Genomic DNA, 11406 nt, shown 5'->3' with positions numbered 1-11406 from the left:
TTTGGAATTAACCTTACAAAGGTGACTTACATTGTCTGTTTAGTGGAAATAGGGTTTTGGATGATTATGACATGTGAACAAGTTTTTTATAAGGCTTAAAAAATCGATGGTTTAAAAGTTTTAAATTTTAATGCTCATAAAATCATATTTTTCATTTAAAAAATGGGCAATGACATAGATGACCCTCACTTTATTGGAAATACCATTGCTAATGAACATAACTAATTGACTGTTTACTTGATATTTTTATCCTTTATCACTTAAAATTTTAGGCGTTTGATTTTTCAGACAACTTGGTGCCTGATTTCTCCTAGTGACAATTGACATGGCGCCTGATTTTTTGGGGCAAAAATTACATTGTGCTTGATTTTTTCAGGCGACAATTACATGACTAAGGCATCTTATTTGTTTTGCGATAAAAAGGTAACTGTCAGATTAGTCGATTTGTATACTAAAGTAGGGGAGCTTCAGTTGAAGAACCACACATTGCACCGGACAGTGACCCTAAATGGGGAAAATGGTGACAGGCCATCAAGGATTGATGTGCCAAGACCAGCAAAGTTTAATGGTTCTCACAACAACAAGGTCATTGAGAACTTCTTATTTCAAGTAGAAGACTACTTAGATATTCAGAACATGACAGTTGAAGATCTCATGATTAAGGTTGCATCAGCTCTACTTGATGAAATTATTTTACTCAAAGCTCATGGTATGATATGTACCCAGTTATGGTTTAAATGGAATATATACATGATGCAGATGAGTTGGATGCATATAAGATATGAGAATGTTTTATATATGATAATATTGCATGTGCCTATGAATATGCTTGTTTGGTTATATGGGTCTATTGTAGTTCCAAATTAGTGTAATGCCATTCAAGTTTATTTAACTTGGTTATGTGAAACTATGCATGATTTGATGCATGCATTAGTTGGATAGTTCCTTATTGGGTCCTCTTATTGGATGGATCTAGTGAGTATAATGCCTAGATATGGGATATGCATTTGATATAGAGATGGATATGAAAATTATACCAATTGATATATTGTATGGATCTAGTTTTTTATCTAGGTTTTATGATAGAATTTAGATAGTATCAAGTTAGATATTTGGACCTAATAATATATTCTATATGTCTTCTGGTTTGACCTAGATAGATCCAGATAAGTATAATATTGGACGTGTAGTGCAAATCCATTTGAATTTTTAATATAGATCATGTTGGACTTGATGATAACATTTCAAGTCAGATTTAGATATGAACTCATACAAATTCAATGGATTTGGATCTAGATTTTTTTTAGTAAATCTGATATTGGATCTGAACTTGATTGTTCACAAGCTTGGGGTTTGATTAAAGCTTTGGAATTCACTTATCATGTTTGGCATATCTAAATAGGATATTAAATGTGATATTTTGCACTTTAAGGGTTAAATTTTAAATTATGACATGATGAAAAACCTATATAGTTATATGAAATGAGTGCATGAAAAGATCATGATTGAAAATCAACTTAATTTGTGAATATCCTCATGATAGTGATATATCATGAAGGGAAAATTTAGCTAGTGTATGTAAAACCTCATGATATGATGACTAAATCCATACTATATATGAAAAAGAATCATTGTTCATATAATGATGAAAACCACATGACTATGTTAGCAATAACCCATAGCATGTGTGAAGAACATTATACTTGAAAATGAAGAAAATGTTCATATGTCTATGTGGAAAATAACCCATAGCATATGTGAAAAAAATCCACATGACTATGTGGGAAATAACTCATAGCATATGTGAAAACCTCATACTTAAGATTGAATGATAGAAAAGTTTAATGATTATGTGAAAAACAACCCATAACATGTAAGGAAATCCGCATTGATATAACCCTTGGAATTGTGCATGGCTTATTGGGTGCATGTTTTGTCATGAAGTACTATATGTGATACTGGATGCACCCGTTGTGATATAATATGGGTGTTCACTCCATATGGCCAAGATGTTGGATCTTGGTACGGATTCAGTGAACCAATAAAATTACTTGAATCAACAGACTGGGTAAAAGTCATGCATGAGAAAATCAAGTCTAATGAGAAAAACTAAGTATGAGAGTTGACTGATTTACCTAAGAAAAGAAAAGTCATTGGATGTAAATGGATATTGAAAAAGAAATTCAAATATGATAAAAGTATAAATAAATTTAAAACTAGATTGATAGCTAAAGGTTTTTCTCATAAAGAAGGGACATATTATGTTGATATATATTCTCCTGTTGCAAAATTTGCCTCTATAAGGATAATCATGGATGTTATAGCTCACTGTGATTTAGATTTGCATTAAAGGAATGTTAAAACTGCATTCCTAAATGGTGAGCTTAAAGAAATCATCTTTATGAAACAACCTAAAGGATATGTTGTTAAAGGCCAAGAGGAGGAAGTGTATAGGTTAAAAAAAGTCTATACCAACTCAAGCAATCACCATGTCAGTAGTACTTAAAGTTTCATAAGACAATTACTATATTGAGATTTATGGCAAATAAATTTGATCATTGTGTTTATGTTTGGAAAAGTGAGAGAAAATTCTCTATTCTGTCACTGTATGTGCATGACATTCTCTTGATTGGAAACAAAAATTATGTGATTGTCAAAACCAAGTGTTGGCTAAATTTTCAATTCAAGATGAAAGACATGGGAGAACAATCTTATGTTCTTGGAATCAAAATCATTCGAGACATAAATTCTAAACTTTTAAGCTTGAATCAAGAAATATATATTAACCATATACTCAAGATGCTTAGAATGAGTGATTGCAAGCTTGCTAGAACACCTGTGGTAAAAGGTATAAAATGAAACAAGAATGATTGTCCAGGTGAAGGACAAGAAAGACTGTTTGTCCCTTATGCACAAGTTGTTGGAAGCTTGATATATGCTATGATATGCACGAGACCTGATATCAGCTTTGTTGTAGACCTCGTTAGTCACTACCAGAGTAATCCTAGTTGGTTTCACAATCAAGTAGTGAAGAGAATATTTCGATATTTGAAAGGGACTAAGAACTTGCAATTATGTTTTCAAGAGGATATCTTATAACTGACCGGATATTCTAATGTTGATTTTGTAGGTAGCAGAGATGATAGTAAATCCACTTCTGAATATATTTTTTCCTTGGAGGATGTGCACTTCTTGGTTATACAAGAAACAAGATTGTATAACTCAACATACTCAAGAAGCTGAGTATATTGCCTACAAAGCTGTTGCTACATTTACTATTTGGATAAGTCACATCATTAATGGTTTAAAGCAGGATATAACCAACAGGCTAGTATAAATTTACTATGATAATCAAGCAACTATCACTCTCATGATGAGTAGAGCATATAACTCTAAAAGCAAATATATAATGGTAAAATTATTATATTCATGACATGATGGAAAAGAATGAAATTACAGTTAGTTACTTGCCAACCTTTGTTATAATTGCAGATTTTTTAACAAAAGGCATATCAAAACAATTGTTTTTAAAGTATGTATCCAATATGGGATTGAGATATGTCTAAGACATCCAGTTTGATTGTTAATAGCAAGTTACTTCATTGCTACATATTTTTTGATGCTAGTGTAAGTCTCCAGTAGTAGGAGGAAATTCCTACATCAGTATTCGGATTGCATGGCCAAGTGGGAGATGTTGGATCTGGGTAACTGGATCCAGGTGGCCACACACTCTCTCATGCATATTAATGTAGAATTCTACGCCGAAGGCATCCATATTAATGTGTTAAAATTCATGTTCCATCTACGATGTGGTTACCCTCTCATATGCCTTTCTAACTTCATGTGTGCACATGTATGCTCACTTGCGCCCTTGTCTAGCCCCCCTTGTGCGAAGCAAACATGCTCTTAGATGACAGAGTGCTGATGTCACCTGCATTGATGTGTGTGTTGCTACACTCCTGCTATGCTCAACATCATAGGACTTGGTTCATGCCATGTAGACCACTGTGAATGCTTGCACCGGTGTCCACTTGCGTGTCTGTACGACTATATCCCCACTTATCTGTACATATACTATGTACTTTCATTTTGCAATTTATTTAAGCAGACATGTTATTCTGCACCGAGACATGTATTTATGCATTTGTGTGGGTGTATACACATTTCTCATACACTACCATGCTTATTCTATGATTACATGCACATCTATTTGGGCATGCATGCATTTTTCTGCATTATCATGCTTTTAAATAAAACTTGCATGTTATATACATAGACATAGTATATACTATATGCATTTATTTGGCACATGCATATTTAGCGTACCTGCTTTGCTTAGAAAATATAACTATGCAATAGTAGTGTATATGTATGATGATTAATTCTAAGTGCTCAAGTGCTTCAAATACCCCTATTACATGCAAAATAATGTTTGACGAAGAAACCCTTAAGTGAGGGATTTTAGATTTACGCAAAACACTGAAGGACTTCAGGTTTTTTATATAATCACTTAAGTTACCAGCTTGAGGCTTAATTAAGGCCAAGGTTTTTGATAAACCATGAAAGATGCAATGCAAGCACAATGGTGCGTATCTCTCCAACAAATGTAAAAGATTTTTGTTTCATTAAGGCATTATGATGCCAATTTTTTTGCCTCAATCAGCAAAGTGCTCACATGAGATAAGGATGCTCGAGCAAAAATGAAATGACTGCCTTCAAACAAACGTATGTTGTTTGGGACCCCGGCCTAGATGGATCAGTCTGATCTATGTCAAATAGGCATGATACTTGTAAGTGCCACAATGCTAGAGTAGTTAATCTGTCTCGAGCAGTCAAAGTACTCGTAAGCGTTGTTGTGCCGAAGTAGTTATTTTGCCTCTTCAGGTTGATGATCGTAAAGGTTGATAATGCCCAAGTAGTCAATTAAAGATGATCGCATCATATGCATGTTTTTGTGATCCACCATTTTAGAAGAGGTACTCATAAGTACTGCTATTTCAGAGTAAGTTATTCACCCAAAAGGGTTAAGCGCACGTGAAGGTCGAAGGCACCAAGAGCGATGCCTGCAAGCATATAAACAAACATAATTATGGTCATCACTCACACGAGAAAAGGCTTGTGCATATTGGGTTGGGTTCATATTGTGCTTTGTGCGTGATGCATTAGTTTGCCAAGAGGCACTCAGCGTTCATATAATTAGGATTATACTGTCGACTTATGCTCATCATGGAGACAATGGTGGTATCACTCGAGTGACATATCTTATTTTGGATCAAAGTCTTTAGCAGTCTCTCATCACTTGGAGGTTAGGAGGATATGCTATTCATTAGTCCTAGGCAATATACCCAACTAATGCAGTAGCAAGATGCATCCAAAACGACCTTAACATTGAGTTCTCCCCGCAAGAATATTGCCCTTCTTTGGACATGGTCATTCAGGCATCTAAGCATGAAAATGCATAGCATAAAAAGACACCAAGATGTTTTGTTTGATGCCAAGTTAGGTTCCCTCGTGTACCAGGGAGTGAATTAGTAGTTATTAAAACAATGCATTAGCTATAGGTTTACTGACGATTGAATGAATGAATGTGCATTAGTGTTATTCATGCATCACCTTATGTAAAGCACTTGTCTCGGTACATTATTGGATCGAATGTGTGAAAGACCCAAGTTATGTTTGCGTGGTTAAGATGAGCTTATGCTTCAATACATGGGGTACCTACAAATGAAACTACGCTAAGTCGTAGAAACTTGAACTATGATTTGAAATGGATGATTTAAAATTGTAGCCCTTGAGTTGCCAATTGTGTTTTAACATATTATACCTGTTTGAAACTGGAATGATTTCCTACTAGACTAGAATGGTACTTACCCTACTTTTGGAGAATCCTGATAGTTGACCTGTTGTGTGAGGTGTGAAGCAAAGTGCTGTCGAGATCCAGGGTTTCACCATACTATTACTTATGCTTGTTTGCAAACTCTGTTTATTATAGTACAACTTTATAAAGCAATATCGTTTTGTAATAAAGACTTATAAATAAAATGTTTTGATTTGCTTAAAGTTTGAGTATGTTATAGGATATATAACTGTGACCCACCTGACATTTTCTAAACCGATGACCAACCATCATCTTTCCACTGCATTAAAAAAATCAAGTCTAAAATTTTGAGAAGTTTTAGTTTTGAAAAATTGGGGCGTTATAGTTTTGGATGACCCTTCAAGAGATCAATTCTCACTGCTGTCGCAAGGGAGTATTTGCGCACCCCCCCCACCACCACACACACACACACACACTTTGTTGTTGATGATGTATGCCAAAGAACCCCTAATCGGGGAAGTTCCATGAACGAACTTCTGGCCCTCTCTTTTGGGGATGTGAGAGGCATCTTGCCACTTGGCGTGGGCCAAACTCCATCTGTAAAACCCATGAAATTTACAAAATTCTAAATGAATAAAAGTGGAGCATTTATGTGAAATAGTGAGATTTTATGCGAAGCAATACAATTTTTGATGATTTGAGGTTTATAGAACGAAACTGGTAACAAACCCTCAAAAGTGGTATTTGGATTCAGATCTTGATAGGATCCGATAATCTGACCCAGTTCACGAGACCCAATGGTAAATTCAATGGTTTCGGGATAATAGCATGAGATCCGAAATATATTTAAGGTAAGAGAGGGCAAGTTTAGAACAAACAGGAGTAAAATCCATGTGAAAACAGAAGAAATCCATCAACGAGGAAAAATGCCCCAATATGACATAAAAAAAATTTTCTTGCAAAAGTAAACACCAAGTGATAGTGTAGTGTAATTGTAGGACGCACGATTGTGTGGAGCCACAACCCAAGTTCAAAGCCCTGGAACGCCCACGTAGAATTGAAAAACATTGTTTTTTCATGAAATCTGGAACAATACTAAAAGAGTTAAATACAATTTAATTCACACACTTTGCAACGAAAAACAATGTAGCACAAGTGGTGGGGCTCGTTACCCCTTAGGTTGAAGTCCCTGGTTCAAAACCCCCTGTGCATGGATTTTTCCTTTTTGCACAAAAAGAGGATGATGGGGATTAAAAGAAAATAAATAAATAAATAATATATACAGAAATAGTAAAAATGTGGGAGATGGGTTAAGCCTATATTTTTGGCAACTTTTTTTCTCTTTTCCAAAAAGTATGGGGGATCCCATGTGACATGGAAGAGGGGTACCCATAAAGCAACTAAATGGGGAGGTTAGAGAAAATCTTGCCAAAGGAGAAAGGGGGCGATTTTGGAAAGAAAAATGCACCCACCAAAAATCGTGGGATTGAGGTTGGGGTTGCATTTGAAAATCAAAAACTCCCCTAAGTAGTAGGGGAGTTAAAATAAGGCACCATGAAAGAAACGTCAGCCCACTATTGACGTCTCTCTCTCTCTCTCTCTCTCTCTCTCTCTCTCTCTCTCTCTCTTCTCTCCCATCGTGAGTGTAGACTCCATTGCTAGACGTGTGGACTCCATTATCGACGTGGTGTGTCACTCCAACGAAGGAACAAGATTTCAGCCATGCCATCACGAGACTCCAATGAGGTAAGGAGCATTTTTATTTTTATGTACGTGTTAGATGCTCTGTGGTACCAATCCGATGTAGTGTCGTCGTTTGAATTTGGACAGCACCGTCGATAGGGGGAGTGGTCGGCGTCATGTGGCATGATGGGCGTGGGTTGTCCGACTCCATTAGAGAGGGACACCATCCATCACCACATCGGTCTGGTTCCAATATTTGTAACTTCACATACAAGCTAGAAAGAAGATGATTTTTTTTGTTTAATGCATAATGTGGGTGCATCCCATACCTGTGCAGTTGCCTAGAATCGTGTGGTACACGTAGTCATGTATGGGTCGGATATGTATGACATTAAATATATGTGTTGGACTAGAAACATGCCATACAAAAACACAAATTTTTATTTGTGACCTTTGGGTTGCCATGTATTGTTTGGCTGATACACTAAGGAAATGAAATCTATAGTATTACGTGAGGGTTGGCATGTCGGATTTTTTTTCTATAAAATCAGAACTAAGTGTAAATCTGCAGCAACACATCATAATCAACTAGTATGTTTTGATTTTAACTCATAAACTAGTACCAGATATAAGTCTGCAGTAACAAGTATTGTATATTTATATATATAGATAAGATATTGACATTTAATTTTTTTTAAAAGTCCAGACTGTCATAAATTTTATTTATGTATTATAATTAGTCAGTTATTTAAAAAAAAATGTTTTAATCCTTGGACTATAGAAGGTTTGAGTTTCAGATGGTTATCAAGGATCAAGTCCGTGTAGTATGGATAGTTTAGATTAAGTATTACTGCCAACTTTCAATTTTCCCAAACTATAAAAAAAAATTTAATTCAAGTATGGTGGATAGTATCCGATTTCCAGAATTTAATTAATCTATTATCTTATCATTTAGCCCTCGATTATCATGGTGGTTTAAAAAAAAAATACATACAATGATATCACGCATGGTTCAACATTGGTTAGATATTGTTATCATGGCACATTGAAAATTTTATCATCTATTTACATTTCAATGCAAATGGGTAAAGGGTATCAACTGTGTTTCCAACATGTGGTAATTTTATCATTCACGTATTGAGGTATACCAAAAATAAACAACAAGGAGAACTTGAATACGTGTGTTAGCGTGAGTTGGAATTGATAGACTTTTATTATCAAAAAGTTAGTCAATGCATTATTGGTAGTTTCAAATTTTTGGATTTGTTATAAAAAAAAAAGAGAGAGACCCTTAGTTATTTCATTCATGGTTTAATAATTTTCATTCGAGCTAATGGTGGAAAAAAAAAACAACGACTGGCTAGGGTTAGCTGTCAACCTACTCGCCTTCTAGCGCCCAGGTGACCAGCTGGGTACGCCACCCTGCGAGTGCACTATGTCTGGCCAGCTGAAAATGATCGACAATGTGGTATTGTTGTCTGGGTGTGAAGGGCACTGGTAGTTGTGGCTGCACCACAATGGTGCATCCCACAGGGTATGGCAAACCGAATCGCCACATTGATCTAAGGTGACTAGCAGGGTACACCACCTTGCTAATGTATCGTAGAAATATATAATAATAATAATAATGATAATGATAATGACAAACAAGTATGATAGTAACTTTTAGATTCGTCGAATGAGCTGATACCCATTCAGGTTCGGTTCGGTGGTGGATTGAAGTATGCCATGAAACCAGACTAGAAAAAAAAAGAATTGATAAGCACATGGCATGTGCATACAAGTGCTAAGTGAGTTGACAAAAAAAGGGGGGGGAGTGTTAGGCGAATGTGAGCCTGTGATTGGTGGATGGTTGTCTTAGTGCTTACTCGCACCTTCATAGACCAGCTTATAATTGTCACCACTCGAGTGTGAGATGGAATTCCGGTGCCTCTATGAGGTACCGTAATGTCAAATAGAATAATATATCAATCTATGAAAGCAACACTCCAAATTCAGAAATTTTGGATATATTGAAATGCAATATTCAGATTTTCTTGGATCTGGGTACATCTGAAAGACGGTGTATGTTACTGGACCCCTAGTGGTGCGATAGTTCGCACGTCATTATAAAGAAATGAATAATAAATCATAAATATAAAACCTTCGAGATTCTGGGTACACCTAAAAGAAGGTGTATGTTACCGGATTCTCCAGGCTCTGGGTATACATAAAAGACGGTATATGTTACTGGACCCATGGTCTACCTTAGAGAGGGTAGATGGTACAAGCTTCGTGAATGTTCTAGTGTTTTTGTGAGAGCTAGGCGTCTCACTGGGTCCCTAGTCCACGAAGTTAGGGAGCCAGGACTACCAATCTATCATAGGTGGTAGATCCAAGTCTTCTGCAGAAGTGTCAAGGGTGCATCCTAATTCTTGTTCTAGCCATTGGGAAGTTCTCTCTCGGTCACAGACCGTCCCCTTTGGATATCCGTACGGCTAGTCATATGGGTTATTCATTAATAGACCCCCTTATGGTCTCGGTCCGCTATGAGGTCTATGCCTGTGCGTACCCACATGGTAAGAGTAAGATAAACATTAAATAATTTAAGTCGATTGAAAAACTCATTTCTGAATAATTCTGAACTGTTGATATGACATCTGTAGAACTTGTGGAACTACAACTTATGCTAATGTAACTGAATGTACTTTTAATCCCGTTATCATGAATTAGAAAGCATAATCATTTTCTTAGAATGATACAAATTTTCATGTTAGTTATATCTGTAGATGTTGCATATATTTGTACACAGAACACTAAGCACCACATATAAATATAATGCTTCTTACGCAGACAGGGGAGTCTGACCCTTCTGCTTTAATTGTTTTCAGGTAACAACTAAATTGGAGCATCGTGGGCGTCACGTATGGTCGTAGTCAAGAGATCTCAGTTTTTCACTGTTTCCTGTTTGAACTCTGATTAATAGATTTACATTTCTGTTATGAGATGTAATTAATAACATTAATGCTTTAATTAATGGTATGCTTTTAGTACTTCTCTGTTTCATCCTATAAAGCACCCAACTCTTGTTTTCACACTTTCGCTACTTCAAAAAAAAAAAAATTTACTCTGAAATTTTTACTATGAAAAGTTGGAGCGTTACAACTTTGGTATCAGAGCAGGACTGAATAACTTGAGATCTTGGCTCTTCCACCGACCGCGATGGCTCTGTAAGTATGTAGGAATGTTGTTTTTGTAATGTAGAGATAAAAACCATATGAGTATATACGATTAGTCCACAAAATTATGGCTAAGGTTATAATGAATTAATTTTAATTGCTCAAATAGATGGCTTGGGCAAACCGCTGCAATGATATTATAGAAACGCTACATAACCTGACCAAAGTAGTAGGCCAACAAGCTACGATAATGCAGCAGATAGGCAACAATTTACACCAGGTGGCCCACGAGAAGAGTACAAACGGTGGGACTATGTTCTACAAGAAATTCATGGACATGGATCCTCCTGCTTTCTTCAGAAAGACGAATCCAAAAGCCGCTCAGAGTTGGATACGAGAGATCGAACGTATCTTTCGTGTACTGGAGGTGCCCGAGGAGCGTTGGCTGGACTTTGGGACTTATCGTCTCAAGGATCATGCTGAAAAGTGGTGGGAAATCACCAGAGCAGTCAAGTTCCAGGATGACTCAGTATCTTGGACTGAATTCGTAGAAGTCTTCAATGCCACCTATTTTCCCAAGCACGAGAGGGCAAAGAAGATGCATGAATTCTTGGATCTGCAACAAAACGAGATGCCCCTCGCCAATTACATCACTAAGTTCCACAGTTTGGAATGATATTGTCTGAACGTGTACACATCGAACGAGGATCGGGCCATGAAGTTTGCTCGAGGCTTGAAAACGAGCCT

This window comes from Nuphar pumila, chromosome 10 (assembly GCF_984573655.1).
Source record: "Nuphar pumila chromosome 10, dmNupPumi1.hap1.1, whole genome shotgun sequence".
In the NCBI taxonomy this organism is placed as follows: Eukaryota; Viridiplantae; Streptophyta; class Magnoliopsida; order Nymphaeales; family Nymphaeaceae; genus Nuphar; species Nuphar pumila.
This window is presented reverse-complemented; position numbering follows the sequence as displayed.